Genomic DNA, 13,584 nt, shown 5'->3' with positions numbered 1-13,584 from the left:
CAGTCAATTAAGCGTCTGCCTTTGGCTCAGGTTATGATCCCGGGGTCCTGGGATGGAGTCCCACATCAGGCTCCCTGCTCAGCAGGGAGTCTGCTTCTCCCTCTGCCTCTGCCCCTCCCCCCTGTTTGTGCACTCTCTCATTCTCTGTCTCTCTCTCTCACTCTCAAATAAATAAAAATCTTTAGAAAAAAATCTACAAATGGACAAGTATATGAAAAGATCCTCAACATCACTCATCATCAGGAAATGCAAATCAAGGCACAATGAGATACCCACCTCATATCCATTAGGATGGGCACTGCCAAAAAAAAACAGGAAATCACAATGTTGGTGAGGATGTAGAGAAATTGGAACACTGGCACATTGCTGGTGGGATTGTAAAATGATGCAGCCACTGTGAAAAACAGTATAGAAGCTTCTCAAAAAATCAAAAATAGAACTACCATATGATCCAGCAATCTTCCTTCTGAGTATATATGCAAAAGAACTGAAAACAAGATCTGAAAGAGATATTTGTCCTCCCATGTTCACTGCAGAATTACTCACAATAGACAAGATGTGGAAGTAACCTAAATGTCCATCAACAGATGAATGGGTAAAGAAAATGTATATACAGTGGAATATTATTCAGCCTTTAAAAAGAAGGAAATCCTGGTGCCTGGGTGGCTCAGTCACTGGGCATCTGCCTTCAGCTCAGGTCATGATCTCAGGTCCTGGGATCCAGTCCCACATTGGGCTCCCTGCTCGGCGGGAAGCCTGCTTCTCCCTCTCCCACTCCTCCTGCTTGTGTTCCCTCTCTTGCTGTGTGTCTCTCTCTGTCAAATAAATAAAATCTTTAAAAAAAAAAAAAAAAAGGAAATCCTGTCGCACGCTACAACATGGATGAACCCTGAGGACATTGTACTAAGTGAAATAAGCCAATTATAAAAAGACAAATACCGCGTGACTCCTCTTAAATGAGGTTTCTAAAGTAATCAAACTTACAGAAAAAGAAAACAGAATGGCAGTTGCCAGGGATGGGGGTTGGGGAGAATGGAAAATTGTTCAAGGAGTATAATGTTCCACTCATGCAAAAAGAAAAGTTCCAGAGATCTGTTGTCTAACTCTATGTATACACTTAACCATACTGCACATTTAAAAATTAAGAGGGTAAATTGGTGTGTTTTTTATCACAATTAAGATAGACCAAAAAAAGGGGGAGGTCACATTTGCCAGCAGAACAAAGAAAGGATAAAAGCCACCTTGCTAAGGTGAAGTGATCCAAGGAGACAGCAGGAAGAGAGGAAAACTGAGAAATGTATGGGAACATGTGTAGGGGAGGAAAAAAGTAAAAGAAGTAAAAAGATTCACACTCATAGCCTCTGATGCAGCAAAGGAAAGGGGCACAATGTTAACAAACTGACTCTCTTTTTATGACGAGGTCATACTTTCAGTCTTTGATTCCTTTATTATTACAATTTTCTGCTCTAACTTGATTTTAATTTCCTGGCAGGTGGCACCCAAGCAGCCTTTTCACTGGAACCCACCCCTCTCCCCAAAGTACTCTGCTCACAGGGAGAGGTGCAGGCATTCTTCTCCAAGATTTCACACAGTCCATCTTCAAAGGAAGGTTACTTTCATACTGTATAACCTGACATAACAGAAAGCTGCTCACTAAAGTCTGACCCAGCCAGCAAATAAGCCTGGCACCCCCACTTTCCCTCTTTGGAAACAGAGGAGGAGTTTATTAATTTTTGCTATTAAAAAAGTCAGGCAGCTTCTCAGGTGAGGGGGCTGTCAGCACATCAGCTAACAGCCAGCAGGGGACCCCTTGAGGGTGAATTAGGCAGAAGGGGTTGGGTAGAGGAGATGATAGTGCAATGCCCAGTGCCTCCCCTAGGTGAAGCTGACTGGGCAGTTGGCTGGCTCAGTCCACAGAGGATGAGACCCTTAATCTCAGGGTTGTGAATTCAAGCCCCATGTTGGGCATGGAGCCTACTTTAAAAAAAAAGGGGGGTGGCTCAGTCAGTTAAGCCTCTGCCTTCGGCTCAGGTCATGATCTCAGGGCCCTGGGATGGAGCCCCACATCGGGCTCCCTGCTCCGCGGGAAGCCTGCTTCTCCCTCTCCCTCTCCCACTCCCCCCACTTGTGTTCCCTCTCTCGCTGCGTCTCTCTCTGTAATAAATAAAATCTTTAAAAAAAAAAACCACTTGCTTACACAAAACCATCAACGTTTTGCTTGAGCTAATGCAGAGGTAACCAACACGAAATTGAAATTAAGTTAAGAAACATAAATAACAGCCCAGTACAGATTAAGGCACAAAGAAACTTCCATGCTCTGACTAAAGGGGCAATAACTACTCAACTCCTACTGTTAGTTATTATGTAGGAATACAGGCCAGATCTTCTAATTTTTTTTTTTCCAATAGAATCCAGGAATCTGGACTTATGTGGGAAAAAAACCTGAAATTTTTAGAAACACTGTAAGGGCAAATAAACATACCTGAGGTTATTTTGCCATCTCTGGATTAATGCTACAGGCCCACACACTAAAGCCAAATTTTCTCACACAAATATGTTGTCTGGGGTGCTCCCAAAAGGAGAAGAAAGATATACTGGATCCTCCTGTCCCCATAAATATATAAGAAATCTAAGAGGAGGAGGAGAAGCTACCTGCATAGCTCTAATGAGCTGGGACCGATTACAATAAGCAAAATATATTATGCAAACAGAACCCCATACACCTGGTGTTATTGTCTTAGCAAAACCTCCAACGCACCCTTTAGAGCACTACTGTGAACAGATACGGTAGAGAAGGGGATCTGAAGGGGGAAGAATGAGTACTCGGGAAATTGCTCCCAGTGTATCTGCAGCACACACATAGAATCCCACTGTAGTCCCTGTAACACTCCAACACTCGGAGCTGACAGAAGCGATTACATCTTTTCAAGTTCACAGTGTGTATACAAAGCACACAGCCAGCTCTACACCATCCAGCCCCAGAGAGAGGGATGATGGGGGATAATTTAGATCAGTCTTAACAGGTGCTAATTTGACCTGCAGTGGGAGAAGGGCTGCTTGTCAAGCATACTGCCTTGCAGGGCCTGGAGGCTCACACCCTCCCCCACACCAGGGCAAGCCTTCTCACTTGCGAACAATTCCCAAGACAGATACAAAGCAAGGCTGGAAAACCTTGCTTCAGGGCAGATACCAGAGGAAACTAGAAACTCTTCATGCACTTATGCCTGCTCTTAACCAGCAGAGAATCTTTTAAGAGCCAATACTTAGGACATCTAGTCCAAAGCAGAGAGAGAGAACCAGTGCTGGAGTCCCCTACCTACCTCTTCAGAGCCTTCATGATCATAATGCCTTCTATTACTATAGCACCTGACTCTCTTCCAAATCACGTATACATAAAGCAGGGATTGGCAAACCACGGCTGTCGGCCAAATCTGGCCTGCCACCGATTTTTGTACAGCGCATGAGCTAAAAATGGTATTTATATTTTTAAATAGCTGAAAAACATCAAAAGACTCTTTCATGACACGTGAAAAGTATATGAAAATCGCATTTGTGTCTATAAATAAAATTTTATTGGAACACAGCCACATTCATTCACTTACATGTGGTCTCTGGCTGCTTTCATGCTACAATGGCAGAGTTCAATATCTGCATCACAGACGGTATGGCCTACAAAAGCCTGAAATATTCACTATCTTGCCCTTCATAGAAAAAGTCTGCCAACCTCTGATATAAAGATATAACCAGGGATCATGCTCACATAATTCAAAGAGGCTCAAATACAGAGTGACCTCGTTGGGCAGGTGAGCAGTGAAGGTGAAAAAGATTAACACTGGTACCTCTCTTCCACACTACCCTCACCCTCATATTGCCAAAGAAAGAAACCCCCAAAGACAAATAAGTCAAATATCTAAATGTTACTGCCTTATGATAGGGCAAAAAATGCCTGGTTTCTCCCAATCATTTAAGAAGGCCCTGAAGACTTAGGTAGCCTAAAGCCAGTAAGTGAATGTCAAAGATGGAACCAAGATTATGTCTCCCTCATACAAAACGGCTGGAGAAGATAAGTATATGAACATCTCCAAGTGGCAGATATTTAGAATTAAGAAAACAAAAGTCCTTTTCAACCTTGAGAAACAAGGTTCCTGAAAAACCCAGTGGTAGGAGAATTTACTCCTGAGAAACTTACGATCTTATGGGAGAAGAAAAAAAAAAAAAGCAAACCAGGATTATGAGTCCCAATCTATGAAATTATATTCACTTGAAATAAAATTGGAAATAGAAAATATCTTGAATTAGTAATAATACTATACAATTAATTTTCATTTACCATTAGCAATGTCCATATACTTTTTGGCCCCAGCAATTGTACTTCTAAAAATTCATCCTCCTCTAGAAACACCTGCACAAGTACACAAAGATGACACAGCACTGTCTGTCACAGAAACAATCCAGATTCTATCAACAAGGCACTAGTAGAATTAATTATAGTGCATTCAATTGCTGGAATACTATGCCACTGTCAAAAAGGATGCAACAGCTCTATATACACCAACATTGAAAAATGTCCATGACATATTAAGTGAAACATGTAAATAGCAAAACAGTAGATTTAGTATGATCCCATTTTTACAAATAAAGAAAAAATGTGTTTTTATTTACATAGAAAAAAAATTCTGGAGTTAACACAAATTGTTAACGAATTAGCACTGCAGAGAACATTCTTTCTATATCACACATTTCTGTAATGTTTGAATTTTTACAAATGAATTTGTATTTGTTTTACAAGCAGAAAACAACAGACATCTCAAAATTTCCACTGATTATCTCTCGTTCACTATAGCTTTTTGACGCTCTCCCTTTCTCAAAGTTTCAATAACATGCCATTATGGTTGGGGGGGGCAAGGCTTTGTTGCAGATAAGACTGCCTGCAGAGAGGCTTTCTTTATTTATTTAGCAACTTTTCATCCAAACATTTAAGGCCTTTCTAATTCTGACATAATCATTGACTCCCGCCTTCTGGTTTTCACCAGTCTCAAGACACAAATGAATCTAAAAGCGTGTGATGTTGCCTAACTTTAACTTACCCTATTTAGCAGAGCCTCTTCAGTCTATTCTCAATCACCAGCCACAGTGATCCTTTAAAAATATAAGATCATGCTACTCTGCTTCCAATGGCTTTCCAAACCACTCTGAGTAAGACGTAAAATCCCTTAAATGGCTTAGAAGGCCCTGCATAATCCGATCCCCATCACCTCTCTACTGTCATCTTCTCTCATGCCATCCTTCGCTGTGCTCCAGCCAAGCGTCTCAGGGATTTTGCATTTGCCCTTCTCTCTTCTAGAATGCCCTTGCCCCCTATGTTTACAGAGTTGACCCTCTTACTTCCTTGAGGTCTCTGCTCCAATGTCACCTTCCCAGACTTCCTTTGATCCCCTATTTAACAATGCAAACTTCCATCCCAGCACCTCCTACATTTTAAAATATTCTTCTCCGTAGAACTTATTACCACCTGGCATACTAGCTAGATATTTTATCTATTTGTTTATTGTCTTTCTCCCATTAGAAGGAGAGATTCACTGCTGGTGCTTAAACAGTATCTGGCACACAGTAGGTGCTTAGTAAATATTTGTTAACTGAATGAATGAGTGAATGAACCAATCAGTCAATCAGAGTAATTATTTCACTAGCCCAATGCCCAAGATTATAATAAGAGCCTCACTCACACGTGATAGCCCTCGCCATACTCCTCAGTCTCTCCTCTAAGGCCTGGGTTTACCTTCCTCCAACTTCCCCTATACCTCTCTGAAAACTAAGCTTCTTATTCCACTATCAGTTTTGTCTCCTTTTTGATTTCTCAATACCTGCTTCTCTCTATTCCCAGAACAAGCCATGATTTGGTCATATCACAAATTAATTTCTCTTGGTTGAGAATTCTTCCCTGTTTGTTCTCAAATGCCAAACTTCTGAGTAAGAACTCAAAAGTTAAGAAGGATTTATTGTAACTTGAATACCAAAGACAACAATTCCGCTAATTTTTTAGGGGCATAATTAGAGGTAAAGCAAAACTCTCTCTTAATTACAAGGATTCTGACCCTCACCAAAAAAAAAAAAACAACCCTCATCATCTCAAAACTAAAAAATTGTGATAATTTTAATAATGCTCAGACACCAAAAAGAAAAAAAAATGAGAGTACCCACTTTCTCAAATTTGAAACACCCTACTCTAAGCAGATTCAGTGAAAGCCTTCCACAGAAACAAACATAAAGCACCAATGGGAAACAGAACCTTCACATTTAATTTGGCTTACTCACATCTAATTTGGACTCTTTATTAAAGACCAAGTATTCCATCATTGAGACTGCAGAGTTCGTGTTTTTTTTTTAAGTTTATCTATTTTTTTTAGTAATCTCTACACCGAACATGGGACTCAAACTCATGATCCTGAGATCAAAAGTCACATACTCTTTCAACTGAGCCAGTCAGGCACCCCGAGACTGCAGAGAGTCTTTAAGGAGAAACAACAACACTGACTGGCAGAGGTATTAATATCAATGAGAGGTATTAATATCAATGAGAGGCCAAGCCAAATACCAAGAAAATGGTATCAAGAGGTAGCTGTATGGCCAGTATCTCTGATGAACATAGATGCAAAAATCCTCAACAAAATACTAGCAAACTGAATCCAATAATACATTAAAAAAAATGATTCACCACAATCAAGTGGGATTTGTTCCTGGGTTTCCAGGGTGGTTCAATATTCGCAAATCAATCAACATGATAAATCACATCAATACGAGAAAGGATAAGAATCATATGATCATCTCAACAAACGCTGAAAAAGAATTTGACAAAGTATAGCATCCATTCATGATAAAAACCCTCAACAAAGTAGATATAGAGGGGAAACATACCTCAACATGGGTATGTTCAAAGGTCATATATGAAAAACCCATAGCAAACAACCTCAATGGGGAAAAACTGAGAGCTTTTCCCCTAAGGTCAAGAGTAACACAAAGATGTCCATTCTCACCACTTTTATTCAACATGGTACCGGAAGTCCTAGCCACAGCAATCAGGTAACAAAAAGAAATAAAAGGCATCCAAACTGGTAAAGAAAAACTGTCACTCTTTGTGTATGACATGATACTATATATAGAAAACCCAAAAGACTCGACCATAAAACTGCTAGAATAAACCAATTAAGTAAAGTTGCAGGATACAAAATCAATGTATGGAAATCTGTTGCATTTCTATACACCAGTAATGAAGCACCAGAAAGAGAAATTAAGAAAACAATCCTGTTTATAATTGCACCACAAATAGTAAGATACTCAGGAATAAACCTAACCAAAGAAGTGAAAGACTTGTCCTCTGAAAATTATAAAAAATATGAAAGAAATGGAAGATGACACAAAGAAACAGAAAGACATCCCATGCTCATGGATTAGAAAAACAAATACTGTTAAAAATGTCTATACTACTCAAAGCACTCTACACATTTAATGTAATCCCTATAAAACACCAACAGCATTTTTCACAGAACTAGAACAAACAATCCTAAAATCTGTATGGAACCACAAAAGATCCCTCATAGCCAAAGCAATCTTGAAAAAGAAAAACCAAAGCTGGAGGAATCACATTTCTGGACTTCAAGTTATATTACAAAGCTGTAGTGATCAAAACAGCATGGTACTGGCACAATAACAGACACACAGATCAATAGAACACAATAGAAAATCCAGAAATAAACCCACAATTATGCGGTTAATTAATCTTCAACAAAGAAGGAAAAAATATCCAATGGGAAAAAGTCTCTTCAACAAATGGTGCTGGGAAAACTGGAAAGCTACATGTAAATGAATGAAACTGGACCACTTTCTTACACCATACACAAAAATAAATTCAAAATGAATTTAAAAATCTAAATGTGAGACCTGAAACAAAAATCCTAGAAGAAAGCAAGACAGTCATTTCTCTGACATCAGCTAGAGCAACTTTTTTCTAGATAGGTCCCCTGAGGCAAGGGAAACAAAAGCAAAAATAAAACTAATGGACCACATCAAAATAAAAAGCTTCTGCACAGGGAGGAAAGCAATTTACAAAACTGAAGGGCAACCTAGGGAATGGGAGAAGATATTTGCGAAGAACATATCTGATAAAGGGTTAGTATCCAAAATATATAAAGACCATATAGAACTGAACACCCAAAAAACAAATAATCCAATTTAAAAATGGGCAGAAGACATGAACAGACATGTCTCCAAAGAAGACATCCAGATGGCCGACACATGAAAAGATGCTCATCACTCATCATCAGGGAAACGCAAATCAAAACTACAATAAGATAGCATCTCACACCTGTCAGAATGGCTAAAACCAACAATACCAAAAACAACAGGTGTTGGGGAAGATGTGGAGAAAAAGGAACCTTCTTGCACTGTTGGTGGGAATGCAAACTGGTACAGCCACTCTGGAAAATATGGAGGGTCCTCAGAAAGTTAAAAATAGAACTATCCTACGATCCAGCAAGCACGCTACTGGGTATTTACCCAAAGAATACAAAAATACTAATTCAAAGGGATACATGCACCCCTTTGTTGGATGAATGGATAAAGAAGATGGTGTATACATATGCATTGGAATATTATTCAGCCATAAAAAAGAATGAAATCTTGCCAACTGCAATGACATGGATAGAGCTAGGAGTATAATGCTAAGAGAAAGACAAATACCATATGATTTCACTCATAAGTGGTATTTAAAAAACAAAACAAATGAGCAAAGGCGGAGGTGTGGGAAGAGAAAGAGACAAACCAAGAAACAGACTCTTAACTATAGAGAATAAACTGATGGTTTCCAGAGGGGAGGTGAGCAGGGGCATGGGGGAAACAGGTGATGGGGATTAAGGAGAGCACTTGTGGTAATGAGCATGATTAAAATAAAAACTTAAAAAAAAAGAGAGAGAAGGAGAAAGCTGTAGACGCTGGTGCACTCAAGGAATATGTAGGCCCCAAGTCATCAGTGGGAGCCAATAGGAAGGACAGCAGACCAGGTGCAATAAGACTTATTAAAGGCTTCAGGACAACCAGTACACAATTTAGAAACAGCACAACAGTGGAACATCAGAGGAACAAGTTCTAGGTCACCTGAGCTCAAGTTATAGAAGCTGTCTTCCATGTACAACTCTAGATAATGCCACTTCATTTATTCAACAAGAAATTATTAAGGCAATGACTCCTTAGAAGACTAAAGGATATGACATAATAATGGGTCTTGGGTCAACATTACAAGTAAATATCTATATAGTACAAGCAACAAAGAGAAAGTGATTATTTGGGACATTCAGTGAAGTTTTCTCAAAGGAAAAGGGGACAGCTGTTTTAGGTTTTGAATAATAAATTGAGGATACTCCCATCCAAAGAAATCAAAAGTGATTTTATATATATAAACTCTTTAGATCCAGTAAGGTCAGTGGCACAGCAAAGCTACTAAAGATGAACCCCTGTCTTTATTATGATCAAGCTGAAAAGACTGGTGCTTTCCTAATTTCTAGGTCACCTTCTCCCTCTTGTGGACCTATGACGAGACCTGCAGATATATCCATTTATCTTCTTCTATCAGTGATGTTTCTGCTGAGTGCTCTCTGGAAAATCCCCATGTGATTAGTGCTGAGGCATCAAACAAGTTAGTTGGCCCACAAAGCCTCAAGAGGCTTCAGACTGCTCTAACTCCAAAGCAATTCCCTCACAAAGTCTAAAAAAACTGAGAAATCAAATGCGGGGTTCCAACTCTAAGCTTCAATGTTCTGGGCCAAATTTCCCCAATCGTCTTTTATCATAAGGGAAAAGTGAAGATCAAAAGACATCAGTTCTCAGAACACACTCAATCTTACTAAAAACTTCAGACAAAAGGCCTTGTCACCTTCCTGGAACAGGAATGCAGACATAATTTAGTTGAGGAAGATTTGGCCCAGATTTTGATTTCCCATTTGCTGGGATTTTAATAGTGAACTTCCCAAACTGGGATCACTTCAAAAAAACTCATCAGTGCAGTTCTATGGGCTATTACCTAAAACAGTGTTTTTCCTGTATCCCTACAACATTGTATTAGTTATATTTCTACAGAGAGACAGTTAATTACAAATGATTAGACCTCCAGTATCTTACAAGAGAGTTGACTGAAGAGCCCACTCCCCCCACCCCACCATGATCTATAGGAGCAACAGAGGTTCCGACAGAAAAACTGAATACGTGAAAGCACTAATTACAAATGAAGAGGAGGAAAGAGTGCCCTCTTTAGGACCTAAGGGTTTGAATCCCACCGTTGTTATAAGCACCTCTTAAAAAGTCATTTCTGCCCATCTAAGTTTTTTCATCTATTTAAAAAAAAAAAAGAGGCTGGACTAAACACATTCTAGGTTTTCTCCCGTTTTAAGATGCCATTTAAATAATTTTCTCTTTTTCCTAATACCAGCCTTTCGAAGCCACAGGGACTCCTGCTGCAAGCTGCAGGGAGCCATAATACCTTGATCTTCTGCTAGATCCTGGGCTATTAGACCCAAAAAGAAGTTTCTGGGGGCGCCTGGGTGGCTCAGTTGGTTAAGTGTCTGCCTTTAGCTCGGGTCACGATCCTGGAGTCTTGGGATCCAGCCCCACATAGGGCTCCCTGCTCTGCGGGAAGCCTGCTTCTCCCTCTCCCACTCCCCCTGCTTGTGTTCCCTCTCTCGCTGTGTCTCTCTGTCAAATAAATAAATAAAATCTTAAAAAAAAAAGTTCCTGATGGGGAGGAAAAGGCCTGCCACCCAAGCTGTAAGTTGTAAGCTGGAGTTAAGACTACACAGGCAGCTTGCTCTCTACTGCCCACAGGCAAAAGGAGACAAACTGAACTGGTTACCACAGCTCAGCAACAGAGCTATACACACTTGTGCTTAATACACACTTGTGCTCAGTATTCTATTTGTGCTCAATATTCTACGTGCAAACATTATTAATTAAATCAGCATCACTCAAGATCACAATATGCTTCTTTTGTCTATCTCCTACTACAAGGCCAAAGAATAAACCTTCCCCCTTCAAGTAGACTAAGGACACCTTCCTTTCCTGCTGGCCATCCTAGTCTAGTGGCAGCAACAGCCCAACAGTGACACCTGCTGGGGAAATCCAAGCAAGGGCCAGCTCGTCAGCTAGAGAACATCAGGTCTCTTTTTTGAAGGTGGCAGAAGGTGGCAGAAGATACTGAGTAACACCTGTATGTATTAGAATGTATTAAAATGCAGCCGCTCAAATTATGAGGAAGTGATGGCCCTTCTATAAAGGCCATGCACTTGGAATATTTTACAATGTACCTCACTTTTGAGGAGGCTGTCAGCCCCCACAGTACATCTCATCCTAGCTCGTGACTCCATAAATCATGTAACTACTCTATTTTACAATGAAACCGTGTATTATTTGTATATTTTTAAAAGAAAAAATATATATACAATCGTTTACAGCAAGATGGCAAGGGCTTTCATTTACTACAACCTACATTTTTAAGCATTTGAACTTTTTTATTTAAAACACAAACATAGTTTCTGGGTTTTAAACAGTCTACTTTTATTAAGAAGTGATTAATACTTTAATCACACGTGGCTATTTACATTTAGTTAAAATTTTTAAATGTACATGTAGCTCCTCAGCTCACACTAGCCACATTTCGAATGCTTAATAGCCACATGTGGCTAATGCCTACCATACTGGACAGCACAGATACACAACACTTGCATCACTGTAGAAAGTTTTATTGGACAGCATTGCTCTAGAGACACAGATTAGAGTATTTTCGGATGAAATTATATGATGTCGGGGTCGAGGGAGTCAAGAGGGGATACAGATGAATGAAAGCTGGACAAGTGTTAATAATTTTTAAAGTCAGATGACAGGTATATGAAAATTCACTTATACTTTACTCTTTATTTTTACATGTTTGAAGATTATCATAATAAAAAAACTAAAAGAAACTAAAAATAAATAAAAATGGTTCACCTAAAAATGAGGTATCACTAAGGAATATACCATGGTTGGCAGCTTAGAAAAATAATGTAGTCATACAAACTAGAATTCAAATCCCCACTCAGCAACCTACTTAGGGATCTTTAACAAGAAACTTGACTTCTCTGAGCCTCACTTTCCTCAAATGTAAGATGAGACATTTAATACCTGCCTTGCAAAGTTATGGTGGAAATTAGAAATAATTAATACAAAGGTACAGTACCTAACACATAGTAGGCCCTCAGTAATTGGTATCTCTTATTATTATCAAATAGAGTTTACTTTAAACCACTCAGGTATTTCTCAGAACAACACCAGAAGAGGTACCGCTACAACAGAATGCACAAAGGCTAACTGACCAGAAGCCCACTGGTACTATGGAAACAGGTCCTGGGAGGCTTTTAGAGCAGGAACTGAAGACCGTTCTTTTACAACTACCTTTCATAAACCTCTTGCATGCCTACTCTATGTCAGGCGCTGTGCTTGCTACCTTCCCACCTCTCTTGACAAAGAGGAGTAACAGTCTCAGGTTCCTAATATGGGTCATTATACAAGGCAAAATATTCCAAAGCTGGGAATTTAGGAGATGTTAATCCAGAATTGGTCTCAATTATATGAGCAGAGTAACAACCTCTATTATTTTGTCTATCTTTCATATCCAACCAAGTGTCCTATCTTACCCTTAGCAACAGCCCCTAGTAACCACCATGTTGCACTGAACGTGTTCTTTCCTATCTTAGAATGTGCTGGTCCCCTAAAATAAAAAGGTCTTTCCCTTTCCAAATCCTGCCCATCTTTCAAGACTTGATTTTGTGCAGCCTTCTCTGATGGTACTTCCCTTTCTCTGAAATGAGACTGCATTTAATCTCAGTACCACACAATGAAGCATTTGGGTCATCTACATTTTTTATATAATTGCATGTAAATAAGTCCTGCCTCTACAATAACACTCCCAGCTGGTAAAGACCAGGTATTATACTTCTTTTGTATTCCCTACAGTGCCTAGCACAGCGCTGGAAAAATTGTAACCATTCAACAAATACTTATTAACTGGGTAACTCTCTCTAAAGCATTCTCCCAAAATAAAAAGTACATTATGTGCACAATCCATATTCCCACCCTTGTTAGAAGCTTATGTCAGAAATTTCAGTTGCTTCAACAGAGGATGTAATGCAGAGCAATATGCTGTTTGGATCCAACAGGCATATTCTGGGAGTTGGTGATTACGCTAGATGTGACCTTTACAGAATTACAGAAAGAAGTCCCTAATAAATCAAGATAGATGCGCACATAGCCATACATGGAACATGTGGTGGGCGGTCAGCTACACCCACTCTGTTTCTTCCATGGAGGAGCTGCCTGGGATGCTGATATGAGTATGGAGAGGCCTTCCTTCTATGAATTATTATTCTTCCCCACCTTGAGGTGAATGTCCATCTGGAAGATCTCCTCAAAGAATCTTAACTAAGCAACTAATCTGCTATCTAAAAAATAATATAAAAAATATTTTTTATATATATAAATATATGTATGTACGTATATGTACGTATT

General features: G+C 39.4%; 1 protein-coding gene across 11 annotated transcripts in view; it reads right to left on the bottom strand.

The window, feature by feature from the left end:
- AMBRA1 (autophagy and beclin 1 regulator 1) overlaps positions 1–13,584 on the bottom strand; it is a 171,334-nt gene that overhangs the window by 122,249 nt on the left and 35,501 nt on the right. The window lies entirely within an intron of this gene.

The sequence above is a fragment of the Callorhinus ursinus genome, unplaced genomic scaffold, assembly GCF_003265705.2.
Source record: "Callorhinus ursinus isolate GAN/ISIS: 27379988/994484 unplaced genomic scaffold, GSC_fseal_2.0 scaffold21, whole genome shotgun sequence".
NCBI lineage: Eukaryota > Metazoa > Chordata > Mammalia > Carnivora > Otariidae > Callorhinus > Callorhinus ursinus.
This window is presented reverse-complemented; position numbering and strand designations above follow the sequence as displayed.